This window comes from Chiroxiphia lanceolata, chromosome 2, assembly GCF_009829145.1.
Source record: "Chiroxiphia lanceolata isolate bChiLan1 chromosome 2, bChiLan1.pri, whole genome shotgun sequence".
Classification (NCBI taxonomy): Eukaryota; Metazoa; Chordata; class Aves; order Passeriformes; family Pipridae; genus Chiroxiphia; species Chiroxiphia lanceolata.
In genome coordinates, this window is record NC_045638.1 from 7,369,846 (window position 1) to 7,386,126 (window position 16,281).

General features: G+C 40.8%; 1 pseudogene; it reads left to right on the forward strand.

Annotated features, from left to right (window-relative positions):
* The first annotated feature begins 15,209 nt into the window (after positions 1 to 15,209).
* Positions 15,210 to 15,363, forward strand: LOC116783550 (annotated as a pseudogene).
* The last annotated feature ends 918 nt before the right edge of the window (positions 15,364 to 16,281 follow it).

Here is a 16,281-nt window from a genome sequence, read left to right on the forward strand (position 1 = left end):
TCTCTTTCAGGTGTCCACCTACTCTGCTGTGGGTCTCCTCCACAGGCTGCAGGTGGATCTCTGCACTTCCATGGACCTCCACGGGCTGCAGGGGCACAGCTGCCTCACATGGTCTTCACCATGGGCTGCAGAGGAGTCTCAGCTCCAGTGCCTGGAGCACCTTCTCCCCTTCTCCTCCGCTGACCTTGGTGTCTGCAGAGTTGTTCCTCTCACGTGTTCTCACTCTGTTCTTCTGTGGCCCCAGTTACATCTGCACAATAACTTTCTTTTTCCTTTCTTAAATATGTTATCACAGAGGGGTTACTGTCATTCCTGGTTGCCTCAGCCTTGGCCAGTGGTGGGTGCATCCTGGAGCCACCTGGCATTGGTTCTGTTGGACATGGGGCAGCTTCTCACAGAAGCCACCCTTGAAGCACCTCCATTACCAAAACTTGGCCATCCAAGCCCAATAGAGTCCCCAGCCAAGACAACACTGTCATCTCAAACCATGTCATGAAATTGTTAATTCATTTTCCTGGAAGGTACAAGATATTTGAGAAAGTGCACTCACTCACAGAGCCATTGATGTCCATAGAAGTACAACTTCTTGCCTTGGCTTAACCTTTACCACCCTCAGTTCCAAGAGAGCCACTTCTACCCACCTCTGAATTAATATTATATATTGGATGCATCTTTCTCCCTCCCCACCTCTGTCTCTGTGTACTTATAAGCTTCATTTTGCTGACAGCCCACTTCTTATTCCTGGGATGATAATTTGTAAGGTTAAAGCATTCTTTTACTATTTCAAGTCTTGGGAAGAGTAAACACTCCTAGACCAGATGAAATCAGGCATGTGGGTTTGGGGTTTTTTCTCACTCTACTGTTTTTCCTTAGGGAATAATATTTCCCCCATTGTTTCATCTCCCATGCAATTTTCCTTTACTGCCCTCTTCTGATTTAAAGAAGATTGGATATTACGTAGGTTAGTGGTGAACAGATAACCTGCAAGTTGTCCAATATTGTAAATATATTCTAAATATTACTGGTACTTCCCTTACTCTGTCCATTAGCAATACTCATCGTTACATCTTCAGTGATAGCATACACATAAAACACCACCAAGGCTTCTAGACAAAAGAATCCCTAAGTATAGTGGATAAATCAGAAAAATTTAGACAATATAAACAGGAACTTCCATACTTTCTACAAACTTCCATTACTGCCAGCAGTACATTTTGGGGTGATGTCATAACACATATATCACAAACACCCAGATAAGCAAGGCTTGTAGCAATCTTCCTCCCAAACAGTCAGACAGCATACATATATGAATATCTTTTTGACAGTATTTGGGCTGGAGAAGAAAACAACATTTTTTCCAGGCTCATCAAAAAGCAATTGACTTTTAAGCACAGGGTTTCATACATGGCGGTTTATTTAGGGGACTTTATTGGTTTCAGCATTTTGCCATTACACATTGACACAAACAACTTATTCTATGTATATTTCAAATTTTTTCTTTGCTTCTTATGAAATTAAATAGCCTGATATGAAATTTGAAATTACATGCTTTTATCTCTGTGTAAACAGCATCTCCCAATAAAGTAACCTGTAATACAGTTATGGAAGGAAATTATTTTAGAAATGGCAATTCTCAGTTAAATTTGTCTGCCTCCTTTATAGATTGAGTCACCAAATCTTTATAGACAAATGTTAGTTTTACTACTTTTTGCTTTTGCAGGTACTGTGTACACTTCTAGGAGCCTAAAACTGGGGTGTCTTTATCAATCATTAGACTCCAAAATCTCAATGAAACTCATTAACTGTGTCCCAGTTCAGAACTCCTGCTGCTGTTCATTCACAAGCTAAGGAGAAACACAATCTTAACTTGTAAGATACATTTGCTAAGCTGGTATCTCACAAAGCAACCACTCTGACACAAAAATTACAGGCAGGCTGTCTGGAGCCCTCAGTCCCCAGTTTTACAGTCTTGTTCCAGTGTGGAGCTGCAGACTCCTAACAGCACTTTTGGCCAGGAGTTTCTTGGATGCAAGACAGCAAGTCGGTTCAGATCACAAAAGCAAGGCTGAGCAATTCCTAACCCACCCAGAAACAGTGGACTCGGGACCTGAGTCTTGCAAATCCTCATCAAAGCAGCTGGATTTCTAGGAGAGGACCGTCTGAAGTCAGCCCAGACAGACAAATGGGAGATCCTCTCCCAGTCTGCCAGACGGTGGTTTAAGAGCCTGCTTTAGCCTTGCTGAACCAGATCTAATCAGAGCAGGTGAAAGTCACCTTCTAATCACTCAGTCATAAAAAAAGACTTTGTGGAAGCATCTTAGAAACTCTCCTGGGAGAGGAGAAGACAGGTAAAGGTAGAGCTAAGGGGGGCTGAACAGCACATGCACCGTGGCCTTGAAGAGGTTGAAAGGTCTTTACCACATCCTCACATCAGGTGACTGCCTAATCACTGTGGTCTGTGACCTCGTGCCCGTGGCATTTGGCTCTGGCACTGCTGGCCAGCTGCACTGAGCCACAGCAACCATCTAAGCTGAACCATAGGAGAGATGTAATTGCACACACCCTGCTGCCACCCTGACAAAACTCCTACACTGTAGGCTGGAGTGTTTCCAGGGCCCCAGGCAGTGTCTCACTGACAATACTTCTTATGTTTAGAAACCACTCTCCTTTAATAGCCAAGTTAAGATTCTGTATATTACTCTTACAGCTTTCACTCTCAGACTTTTTAATGGCTCTGCTATTAAAACCTACAGACTTTAATGCAACAAAGGTATAGCTTAAAAAAGAATCCCCAAAACCCTACTGTTGGTAGGTGGCAATGACTGAGTTAAAAGGGATGGTATTTCTCAGAAAAGATCACTCAAAGGGAAATTAGGAACTTCTGGAAACCTGAACTGTCCATTAAAGAGAAGGACCCAGTAGTGGGAGTAAAGTGTGCAAGACAGACACTCTGGTCAAGTGAGGTTCATGCAGACTGTAAGATAAACTGAACAGAGAGAGAGTGGACTGTAAGCAGGTACGAGAAGAACGTAATAAATTAGTTAAAGATCACAATGAGGGACACAATAATATGTGAATATTCTCTAGAAAAGGTTTTAAAGTTCGCAGGCGTACCTTTGATCAGGACTGATATGGACTGAGTGTCATAGACTACAAGATTAACAGAAAAGCCCTTTTATTTATAGGTACAAGTAAAGAATAAAGCCATACATTTTCGGTTGAAAGTGAGGACAAAGAAAGCATTGGAGTACTAAAACCTGAAATTAACTCTGAAGAACTGTAAGTATTGGTTTTAAAATACAGAACTAAGAAAAGTGTCAGTATAACTATAAGCCTTGTTTACATAACGAAAGACCAAGCTCTCAGAGTAGAATCCCTTCATATTTGAGAAGTTCAGCTGTGAACATCCTATAATAAGGACTTTCATCAGCTTCTGTCCAGTCAACTTCAGGTCTCTAGAGCAAGAGTTATAACATATGTAGAGGATGAATATGTTTCTAAATGAACTTTAATGCCTGAGGAGGCCTGGAATGACGCTTATGGCTCCAGGGATGCTGTGGAAACAGCTAACTGGGCTTTTGGCAGCGGTAGACAGCACTTATATAGTATGCTTCATATTATAGAGCAGCAAATGGCTGAGCAGAAAAATACCCATGTCTTCTCCTCTGCATAACATTTCTTATTTTCTTCACCCTAGTGGAGTCTGAGCAAACTCCACCGTCTTTGGAGCGCAGCAGTGGAGCATGATCAGCTCTGGCAGGAGGGCAAAGGAGTCCCAGTTCAGCTGCCACGGTGCAGCTGTCAGCTGAGTGCTCCTGCCTGGGAAGCTGCAACATCCTCAGCAAAAGTCCCTATCTACTGGATAATATAGCAGAAGGTAGGAACCAGTTGGTTTTCAGGAGAAATGGAAAAAAGAAAAAAAGCTTATAGATATGGACTGAAGAGCTACAGCAAGCTACTTAAATGCAACTCTTTAAGTGCTAGTAGGTTGATGCTTTAAAAACAACACTCCACAGTACTCCTCATTATGAGAACAATGTCAACTCTTCAGTGCTCAGCAAGGTCTCAATAAACTTTGCTCTCCATTGAGTCCATGTGCGACACCGCTCTGCTGACACACAACCCTTTCTCAGGGGCAAAGTGACTGTTTGAAATAATGTGTTTAAATAATGGACAGAGGGGGGAAGGTTTCTGTAACAACCAGATTAGGAAACTGGTGGTTATTTACACCCAGTTACATTGAGATAGAGGCAGCCCCAGGCAAATGGGGGTGCACAGCCTGCAGCCAGAGCAGCCACTTCTGCCACCAGCCTGAGGTACTGCTGAGTTGTACATGATCAAGAGGAGTCAGGTCACTACACATATCCCCTTAGTTATGTATTCTGCCTGCCCAGCACCCATGACATGTGAATCTCTTTCTGAAGGGAATATACGCTAAAAAATGTTTTCAAACCGAACCATGTACTTGGCATCCTCTCACATCTGTACTGCTTAATTTTTTGCCTCCACTCCAATTACATCAGAAAGTGAAAGCTGTCTTCCAGGAGGTTTATGACCTTTATATCACACTGCATCGAGCCCATCAAAATTTAAGATCAATTGACAAGAGAGACTTCTTAGTTTGTGGACATCCACACTATTAGGGAAATGGAAAAGACATAAACTCAGCAGTACAAAAGGACAAGACCATGAGCTCAGACACACCTGGGGCACCTTCTGGTTTTTACTTCCGCAGGATGGAAAACCCAGCCATTAAAGCAGACAGGAATAAAACAAACATGGAGACAGAAGTCTCCATGGTTCTATGGGATAACCTGTCATTTTGCAAATGATTGTTTATTTTAAATGAAAATATTTCTGACCTCTGGTTTGTTCAGATAGCTACAGCCATGGTCGTAGTGCAACAGCAAAACCACTTTGTTCTGATCCTTGTACTGATCTATATATTACAGTTGAGGATTTCTGGTTATCAGCCATAGCTGTATTTCCTTTCTTTTATAAAGTACTTTACTGAGGCAGATTTACCTTGGTGTAAAAGATGGGCAGATGGCAGGGATATATGGGTCATGTGCTCTTCAGCGCTGATAAAGGAACTACTCTGTGCCTATACACTGACTGTCTCCTGCTGAATAAGAATGAAAATAACTATAAAAGCATTCCTTACAAACTGAACTACCTGAACCTAAGGATAAACATACTGCCTAAGATAATTACTATGTTCCATTTTATATACCCCCTGTGAAAATAAATTTCCCGATTAAACAAAACGAAGCATCTGATCATCCAAAATATGAAAGCGGCACAATCTGCTGGTTTTTTCTATAGTTCATATCGACTCCTCTAATTAGCACCTTTGGCTATCCAAATGGATAGACTCAATGACACCACCTCATCTAGGACCATGTCAGCAGCTGTTGACAGTCCCAGATGCTTCAGATGAGGAAGACAAATCCTCTTTTTTTATGCAAAGAGAAAAAGCACTCCATTTCCTTATTTTAATGTTTGTTTTTAAGTCACTGAATTATGATAATTTTTACTATCTTTTCTCTTCAGTCCTATGCATACTGTAGTATGTTCTAATTGAGGACATAAATATCTTTTAAATTCCTCTACCTGGTTCTACTCCTGGCTTCAAAATTACAGTCTACTATTGCATCCATTTCTACCTGTTATCCGTTCTATCTTCAGTTAAATATGATAAGTTTTATCTTTTTTGTTTGATGTTTGGATTGACCGAACTTCTCATGTATCATAATTAAAAATACAAGAACATGAAATATCTTCCCTTAACTTCTTTTTAATGTGCACTTCTACAGCTACCTGTTTACTTCTTATCCAGATAATCCTAATTTCAAATTTATATAGACATTTTTCCATGTTGTTCTTCCCAGTTGCCCCTAAATTCTTCTTTTCTGCTGTTCATTCTTTTCATGTGATAAGAAGAACTGAAATGTTGCAAATAAACATCCCATGGATTTATCCAGCATATGCATCCATACCTTCCTCCGCGCCACTCCTAGGTTTGCATTGAAGTTTTCACTCAGAACTTTCTTTTTTTACTGGTTGACATTAACTTCCACCTCTGACATCTGTACAAGCAGTTCAGGTAATTCTTCCAAAATGCAATACTCACATTCATTTTCATCTGATGCTCAGTGACCTAGCTTAGCTATCTCAGTAGTGCTCTTTGGTCTTCTCTTGTTTTAATTATCCAAGAGAATTTTGTCATATTGTTAATGTTGCCACCTCACTGATCATTCTTTTACAGATTGCAAATTACATTAATCACTGAGTACTGGTACTCAGCCTCAGGCCATTCCACCATTTCTTTTGACATTTCTGTATCTGTCTCACCATGTTTCTATAACAATTTTCTCTTCCTCCACAATAATTAACTTTTTTCACATGTTCCTACAAAGAATTTTTCAGAAATAAAACATTTTTTAAAATTCATTTCTGCAGAAAATATTGCATTTTTCTTGATGGAAAAATGTTTGTTCCTTCCACGTTACATCCTCTTAGGTGCCTCGTACCTATTCATAATTGTTTAATCCCATTTACCCAGCAGTTAAGCAAAGCTCACAAGGGCTGTAATCACAAGATTGTCCAGAGCACTTACAATCTGTTCAGCTGCCTAATACCTCATTTCCCATTTGCGCTGTAGCTCCCTGGAATAAAAGCCAGCCCGGTGATGCAGGCACGAGGCTCAGAGTCAACACTGGATTCTTGCTCCAGCTCTGCCAGCAACTGGCAGCGTAACCTTGAGTAAGTTTTCTAACCTTTCCACATATCCCTCCTTTCTCCAGTGCAGGTGGTGCTTAACAGCATCACAGGAATAGATTTATCAGGTCTCTGTGTTTGTCCCAGTGCTGATTTCTGAGGGCTTGTAAGATCCTTCCATCGGAGCATTAGAAGCTGGGGTACATGAGCACAGAGCAAGCAGGGTGCCTTGCTCCCTTGTACACCTCTGAATACTCCACCAGTTATCCAAGGTTTTCCTTTCTGGGTGGGGTAGGGAGCACTGAGTGGAAGCTCTGCAGGGCCCAGACACTTCGAACCGCCCGCCTGCAGGAGCAGACACATCTGGAAAAGCTACACGTTAATTTTTCACAAAGCCTGACTATTAACATTTTGTAAAATGCTTGGGGATCCCTGGTAGGAAAATTTTACCACCTGCTAAGTATTAGTCTTCTATAAATATTTCCAAGCAGGGCACGGTTGCCGAATGTTTGCGTTCAAGTTTAACCATTCTAACGCTGGGCTGGGGAGAAATTGTCACAACAAAGCAATTCTTCTTGCTGAACAAATGTTTTACACTGCTCATTTTTCTGCTTTCTGTCTCAAGAGTTCCCACTGTTTCCTGTCCAAACCTGTCCTTTAAATGGTCCTTGTAATCATGGTTATAAACATTTTTTGTCAAAAGCGTATCTTTTTCCTCAAAGCCAGAACTGGATAGCCCTAGTATTAAAGAACTGGTATGCTGCAGATATCAGTTTCAAGGTCATAACATACATATAGTAATTAAAGAATTTGAATAATTTGTTCCAGTATTGTCACTTCAACACTGTACTGGTTTTCAGCTTCACAAAGTATTGCACAGAACTAACTGCAGAAATTCTGAGACAAATTACACCACTTGAATTTTTAATTTATTTACACAGTCAGTAGCTTGTAGGAAAGTTCATAGCAGTAATTCTATTAGGTAAATTATGGTTGTAACTTTTTGGCAGCTTCATTTAAAATATTAGTTAAAATTAGTGAAGTAATTTAGTCCCATTCAAAATTATACAAGACCAATATGCAAATGGAAGAGACAGAGCTTTAAAAATGTATAGCAATTACTATTTGAATGCATATGTATTTAAATAAATACAGCACAGAGACACCAGCCAATGACAGCTGGTTATCCTACAGTGTAGGCTGGCTTTGATCTCCTCATTCCACATATTTCTTTCCTTATTTCAGCAGAACTTTTGACTTTCTCTCTGCCAAAGCACCACCTAAATGTCTGACTTCAGAGTAAAGTTTTTCTTTTCTTTTTCCCATGCTGATACTTGAATCAGAAAATATTATTGTGATTCTGTACTATATTTGTGTAGGACACTATTTTTCCTTGCCTCGGTAGTAGAATTATTTGATGGCTCATGCTGAGTTCCTGGCATACTGTAAAGACAACTTTTCACTGAGCATCTCTCTCACAAGTATATTAAAAAAAGATCAGGAAAAAACACTTACAAATGTTTTCAGGAGTAATGATTTCTTCATGTTTATGTGCAGTCTACATGACCTGAAGATCTACTCTAAAGGGTTGGTGTTCTGCAGAAAGAAGGAGCAGCAATTTGGTGGGGGATTCCTCGGTTAGGATTTCCCCTGCATTATCTCCCCCTTGGAGAAAGATCTTTTTACTGTAGTGGCTGAAAATGAGCCAGGCATGCTTTCAGAGTGTACTTGAATTTGATTATCACCATACAGAGGGCTGATTCAAGTAAACAGATGAAACAAAGTTTTCAGTCACTTAAACACACAGTTAACCCTACATGTTAGAGATCCTAAGTTTAAAGAGCAGACTACAGATGTGATCTTTTATTCAGCCACAGGATTGAATCCCAGGGCTTTAAGACTGTGTGGGAACAAGCTTTTTCTATGCTATTTCTCCTCAAAATGTTTTCCAGAACATTTTGCCTAGCTGCTGAAGAATTAAAAAGGTGCTTAAAATTGACCTTGAGTCAAACAAAGAAAAAGAGAAGATTTAATTTTTAGTCAAGAACCAAGTTTAATCAATTATTTTAATAAGATTAATTTAAGAGAGTCTCATGAGCAATCTTCTGCTATATTTAGGGCTACTGTGTCATTTGTGTAATGTGGAAAATCAAAGAACAAAGAGGAAAAGCTAAAAAAAAAATAAAATCAGGCAAATGCATAATGTAGTATCTAAGAAAGAGAGCAAACGATGCTACCAGCCTCCTCTTATTTGAAGTGAGAGGTTAAACTTATAACAAAACAAAACCCAGAAGTTCTTCGGAAAATCTTAACTTTTTATTTCAAATGTAATTCTAGTAAAAGCAGGGTGTGCTGAGTAACAGCAGAGAGGTCTGCTGAGGGTAACAGGGCTGCTGAGACCTGTGACATTTTCTCATGGAAGACAGAAACCCTCAAGTGTGGAAATGAAATTTTTTTTAATTATGATTACATTGATGGCATTTTATGTCTGTCCACAGCAAAGTGTAAACATTTTCAGCATTAGGGGATTATGTTTCAGAAATGAGTGGCAGTTATTTATATGGAACGCCATCCATGGAGTTCAAAGTACAAGACTTGGACATTTTCTGAGCCACAGCTTCTGTGAACAGACAGTATCAGCTGAAAGGCCGGTCAGGGCAGGGAACCACAGAATTCCAGAGCTCTGGAAAAAGCCAGGAGCCGGTGCAGAGAGACAGGTTAACCCATGGTGATCAGTGAGACATCAGACAGGGAATGAATCACTCAAACATCTTGGCTCTGTAGGTTGACAGAATAAAGCCCAGAACCGCAAATAAAATGAACTAAGGGTATAACTTCACTGAAGACTGCAGTGGACAGTACAGATATATGAGCAAATTTAAATCAGTGAGCTTTCAGTGGGGCAAATTAACCCATGCAAGCTTCATGCTGTCACATACAACTAGCTGAGAATATGACCACACTCTCAGAAGTTTAGTCATAGCTGCTTTAGTTTATGAGGTCTAAACTAAGGCATATAATCTTACAACTGGGATGTACCAGACGCTTAGGGACCAATAGACATCCATCCTGGTTGTAGCAGTCATGGCAGAAACTCCTGTGTTCTGTCAAAATGAGCTGGGTAGCTTCAGCAATTTAAATAATAAGTCTTCATTAATCCAGCTCATTTTCTGGAATGGTTTAGGAAATGATCACACGAGGGAGGTTGATGTTATCATTAGTGTACCTAGCCTGACAGACAAGAAAGGGTTTAAAGATTCCTTGGAGAGACAAACATTGTAGGCAAATTTGTGCCTGACAGGGCTGCCAGAACCAGCTTTCTAAGCCTGATGCTCTGCAGAGCAGAGGGCACAGCAAAGCACTCGAGAAACAAGGGCCACTGCCAGTGACAGAGCTCTTGAAAAACTGAAGGAGAGGCCTGTGAACAAAAAGTTCTCTGCCACCCACTACAAGAAAGGCAGTGGCACTATTCCTCTTACTGTGAGGGTGGTGAGGCACTGGCACACGTTGCCCAGAAAAGCTGGGGAGGCCCCATCCCTGAAAGTGTTCAAGGTTGGGTTGGATGGGGCTCTGAGCAACCTGTTCTAGTGGGAGGTGTCTCTGCCCATGGCACGGGGGTTGGAACTGGATGATCTTTAAGGTCCCTTCCAAGCCAAGCCATTCTGTGACTCTATGATTCTCTTTGAGCTATAAAGCAGTGGCGTGCTCGTCACAAGTGTCAATAAAATGCCAGTCTCAAAAGGAGAAGGAAAGAATGGTTGCCAGTACCACAACTAAAAAGGTTCCTGCTCTCATTCCCCAGCATTCAGTTTTAGCTGAAATTTACTGTCAGCCACAGGGACCTGGGAAATAGTACTTTAAAGAGGGATATTCAGGTGCAGAAACATGATTTGCAAGTTAAATGCAAACCCAGGAAAGTTTTGGTGGCTGGAGGCACACCTACTCATTTAACAACTAGGCCATGGTTCAAGGTCCAGTCAGATTTTACGTGAATCAAGCAGATAAAAAGCAACAGTAAAAACAGAATTAGGGTATGCTCTTAGTGTCAGAGGGATGCTTAAAGAGACTGGAAAGGTAATTTTTAAGATGTTATTGAAAAATTATGAAATGGGCAAAGGAAACTCATTTAGGGATTGAAAACTCCAAGTGAATGTTCTAGAGATTTGTCCTGATCCTAAACAAATGAATTCACTGAGGAAGTGGTAACACTTGTCACATGACACAGCAAGTACTTGTTCCTAATGCAAAGGAGAAACAAACTTGTATGTCCTGGCTGGAAAGGAAAATCTAGTCAGAAGTCCCTTTCTCCTAGATTTGTATGGAGTGTATTCTCATTTTCCTGGGAGAGTGTTAGAAAACATAACAGCTTAGAAAGTTGGCATCCCAAATTTGATCTGTTATGCTGGGCCTGGTATACCTGACATAGTAATGTCTGACATTTATCAGGGTTGTGTTTAACCATTCTGCACTGAAATATAACTTATATCACTATCACCTCCATCATCTCCAGCCTCTGAAGGCTGGCAGCAAGTATGTTAAAGGAACAGATGCCAATTCTAATTTGTACTTAGTACTGTTAAATAATGGAGTGGTACTAACGTAATATGACTTGTTACTTCCTTACATTTTATTCAACAGAAAACTGAAAACAAGAATGCCTGCACTAGGAACTATGTCAAAGTCATGGCAACCAGCAGTTACATGCGAAAAAAGATGGGGTGGAGGGAAGGTAAAAAAGAAACGTAAACTGGGGTACTGGGAGCTGTCAGCATTTTGTGGGAAACTACTGTGGAAATATCCATAATGAAAAGCAATGACTGCAAACAGCAGTAATGTCATAGCGAATATCCTGTGGTCAGAGACAAACTTGACACACCAGGTGGACATATGCAAAGGAATATGTGACACTTTCTCCAAAGGAGGAGCACCAACACAGCCATTTTACCTGAGAAATTCTGACAGCCAACAGCCACAGCAGGTTGAGATGAATTAGCTTCAGGACACGACACAACTGGAACTAACAGACTCGCTGCCAATCTGACAGCAAGAGTATCGATACTCTGGGAGATATTTCCAATTCCATGAATCAGTGCAGACTACCTCAGAGACTAATTGAACATGTGCTTGTTCATTAAGTTAGATTAAGTTAGTAACTGAACTTCCTTATTATGTTAATGTTTAATTTCAGGATGCACAGGAAAGTTGCTGAGAACCTTGTCTTTAAGAGGTTCTGGCTTGAACCAGTTGTTAAATACAAGCTACAAAGTGAATTGCTCTTGTTAAGAGCTCACACTTGGAGTCAGGCAGATTCCTATCAAAATCCATGGTGCCTGCTGGTCGCAGAACAACACAAAAATATTGAGGAGACATCTTTTTCACTCCTGTGGAAGGTGAAAGCCAGACCAGGAAAAAAATTTATACCTTCTTAATTACTTTTTTAAAAGCTAGTAATTTTCCCCTTTTCTTTTATAACATCTATTACTATATTAATAGAACAGCTTAAAGCATCCCCCTTTGAAAGATCAAAGGCAAAATATCCCTATTTTATAAAAGGGAAACTTTTGCCGGAGATACTTGCTGCCTCTCCAGCATATCCAGAGTGATTATGCCTCAAAAATGCCCATATCTGTCAACTGGCTGTAAAGGAAGCCCAGACAACTAGGCCAGATTAGACATCTACAGCGTTGAGGCCTAAAATTAATGAGATGATTCATATGTGATTCTGTATCAGAAACTCACAAGATGAGAAAACAGTATTAACCATCATTCATCAAAATCTTGGTTTACCCGACCAGATGGGCACTGGCTGTAGCTACACAGCAGAGGCAATACTAGTGCCTTTCCCTGTACATATTCCATTCCTGGTGTGTATGCTTTTCACATTCTTGAGCTGACATGCTTCTGGACAGGTACCACTACTCTGGGCCACACTGCTCTGTGATTTATCTTCATACTTCCCAAAGGAGGGACAACACAACCTTCATCAGGTCTAGTACTGAGTCACAGCTTTTCCACTCATGGTAGGATTTACCCATTGATCTGACAATTACTGTAAAGTGCTTAGCAGTTAGAAATTTTTTTGACAGCATCTCCTTTCTTCTTGATCTTGTTTGGCTCTTATTTGAAGGAATCAGTTATTATGACAACTCCAGCCTCCTGTCTAATCTGTAATGACTGAGCACAGGCACATCCAAAGCCTATGGGTGTGGAGCACGTAATGGACACCATGGTACTGGTGCATCTTCCTCAAAGAGAACCCAAACAGCAAGGAAGTCTGAGGGATCTGAATGGTGACAGCATGGTGAGGACAGCAGTGTGCATTCCTACTCTGTTCCTGTGCCTGTTACAGGACAGAGGCTTGGGTGGACTGTCAGCAACACGGATCACTTTAATTAGCCCCAAACCACTGTACTGGAAGTAGGTATTTCAGAATCTGAGTGATAGGTAGTACAGCTATCTGTTCCATAGGCTGGGGAAGCAAGAGGTGTTAAAGTAGATCCTCCTTTCTTCATCATCAGAGCCCTAATTTCCTTAAGTTCCTTCTAAAGAAGCCAGTGCATCCACCCAAAGTCCAGCTCTACCTCAACTCAAGCAGAAATTATTTAGAATTCATCAAAAAGTGTTACTTCTGGCTGCTTTCCTCACAAAAAACTTAATTACTCCTGAAGTGTTGTCCTCCTTAATTTATAGTAAAAATATAATCTTTAGAATTTTGTTCTGTTAGATTCTTTTGTCTTACTTGTGCTAAGAACATCACCAGCATCAGACAGAACTTCTGATTAGGGGTCATCATCAGTAAAATACATATGTGTTAGAACAGGTACTCACAGCTCTTTAAAAAGTGTTTATATATTTCCATGATCCTTGCTTTTCCTCTGCTTCTACAAAAACATATTTTACAGTGGTGAAGGAGCAGAGAGATGTGTTTGATGTTGCTGTACACCTGGAGCCGTGAGAAAATTGAGGGCAAAGTCTTGTCTCCAAATGAGCACTGATGGTTGATAAAAACTGAAGCTGAGCATATTGGCCTCGTGTGTAAACACTGGGCAAGACATCACCAGGGACTACACTTTACTACAATGTAAATAACAATTTGTTCATCTGTGTGTCACTCTCCTGTACTAACACTAAGATCCTTCTCCCACTTCTTCCCACCTTCTGTTATATTCTCCATTTGACATTCCAATACTGAGAGCAAATAGGGTAGCAATCATGAAAATAGTCTCACATAAAGCACAAAAATGCCTTTTTCCAAAGAAAAAATATTTTGCCTTTGTGGTAGCATTTTTTTACTTCCAAATGAAAAGGCCCCAAGCTACTCATAGAAATCTTTGCTGAGATTTGGACCATGTGGAGTGCACAAGTGATCACCAAGGGAGTATGGCTCGAATTTCTTCAAGAGTGTTCATGAGCCCATAAAGGGAGAGATCAGGGAAACACTATGTACTGGGTTTAGAGAGAGCTATTGCAGAGTGTGAGTTTGTCTTTTCTTTCTCTGCTGTCTCCAAACTTCACTTCCACAACAGCTTTTTAGCTGCAGCCAGAGTGTCAGGCTCCCAGCACAACACTGGGTGCTGTGAATGCTTCCTGGGATGTGAATACCCACGGCTGGTCCTCTTGGATGGCTGCCAAAGTGCTGCTGCCAACATAAGCCATAGGAAAAAAAGGTATTTTCCTCCCAGTTTTTCCCTGTGTCAGAGTAGAATAGAATTTCATGGGACATACGTCTTTATCCTCTAGGACTTTTCTCCTGCTAAATTTCAAAGACCTGTTGCAAACTATCTATGGATTGAATTCCTGCAGGCAAAAGATTTACAAGAAGCTTTCTCAATGGTAACTTGGCCAGTCCAAATCAGGAAGTCAGTACTAACTCCTTCCATTGCAGGTGGTTTTGCTCTTGAAGGATAAAAAAGCCTTTAAGTTTGGGTGTGAGTAATCATGCAGTGTCAGCATAACACTTCAGAAAGGGAAAGTATAAGAGGGAAAAAGAAGTGGGAAGTAACTAAGTGGTCAGGTAAAGGGTGTTTGCTCTCTTCTGTGAAGTTATAACCCATCTGAAAAAAAAAGTAGGCTGAGAAACCTAGCAGCAAAGGGAAGGAAAAAAACCCTGGATGACAAGGAAGAAGATGAAATACTTGGTAAATAATTATTTACAGAATTAGTATTGTCTTCTAAAGTTATAAAATGTGGTAAGCTTGGCTTGCCCTGAGGCTATAGGATAAGTGGTAAAGTCATAGCTGTGTCTTAGAAGTCTTCCAACTGTAAGCCTTGTCAGCTTTTGGATTGCATTACTGAACATTAATGGAAGAGTCATCTGGGAAATGCAGTAATAAAAACTAGGTATCTTAAACCTCATAAATAGGGTTTGGAAAATAAATTGGTGGCAGAATGAGGACAAAATAAAGGACAAAGTTGGGAATGAAAACTAAACACGGGATAAAACTAAGAGGCAAAAAATATAAGAAATGTCCTAATGGGTTCACCTAGTCCTCCTCACCTAACAGGGAAAACTGAGATCAGCAACAAGGCCTTCCTGGGTAAAGCTATTATTTGAATTCCAAGTATGCTGACTCATGTGGTTTCCCTGAATGTGGAAAAACTGACTGCATAATTTGCAGTGAAAACTGTATTCACACCTTTGAAAATGAAAACAGAGCAGTGGCAGTAGGAGAGTTTAGAAAGTGCATGAAAGCCTAGCCAAAACCTTCAGCTAGTCCCATTCTACTTCCCCAGCACTTACATTTGTTGTACAGGGATGCTCCACAGCACACCCCTGCCTATTCCTTCCAGTATTTGTTTATAACAGATGTGTCATCCCTGAAATGCTTTAATTCCTTTTTAAACCTTTTTATGGCCACAGCCTCCTGTGGCAGCAAGTTCTCAAAAAGTTCACTACCCAGTGTGTGTGTATATTTTATTTTTTTTTTAAAGTACACTCAGGTATCTGTCTTAAACTACCTTCCTATTTGTTTTACTGAGCATCCTTTATTTTCAGTATTGCAGGATTTGGTGAACAACAATTCTGCCACCACCTTACCTATGACCTTCAAGATTTTGTAAACCTCAACCATACCCTACACCTGCAAATTGGCAACTCCCAGCCTTCTGCACACTCCTGTCAAGGCAGAGGGCTCATCCCTGGTTTCTTTTTGTTGCCCTTCTCTCTCTTTTCCTTTGCAAACTCCCGTGCCGTCCTTCTGGAGATGGGGAGGCCTGAAACATTCCAACCCTCCAGCTGATGCACCAGAGCTTTATATGAAGGCAAAATGACACCTTCTGCCTTGTTTTCAAGCCTGTCCAGACATGCCCAATATTGTATTGGCTTTTTTTGACCGTCACTGCACCCTGCAGCAGTGGTTTCAGAAAAATGCCTGAGTGAGTCTGAGGGATCTTTCCAGAGCTGCAACTGCCAGTTCCAAGTTCAGCAGCAGGCAAGGATGGTGTAGATGAGGATTTCCTCCAGATGCAGCATTCCTTGCTATTCATCTACATCAAAGCTCCTCTGAGCAGTTACTCAGCTTTGTGGGGCCCTTCTGGAGTTTATAAATACTAGGCACCCGT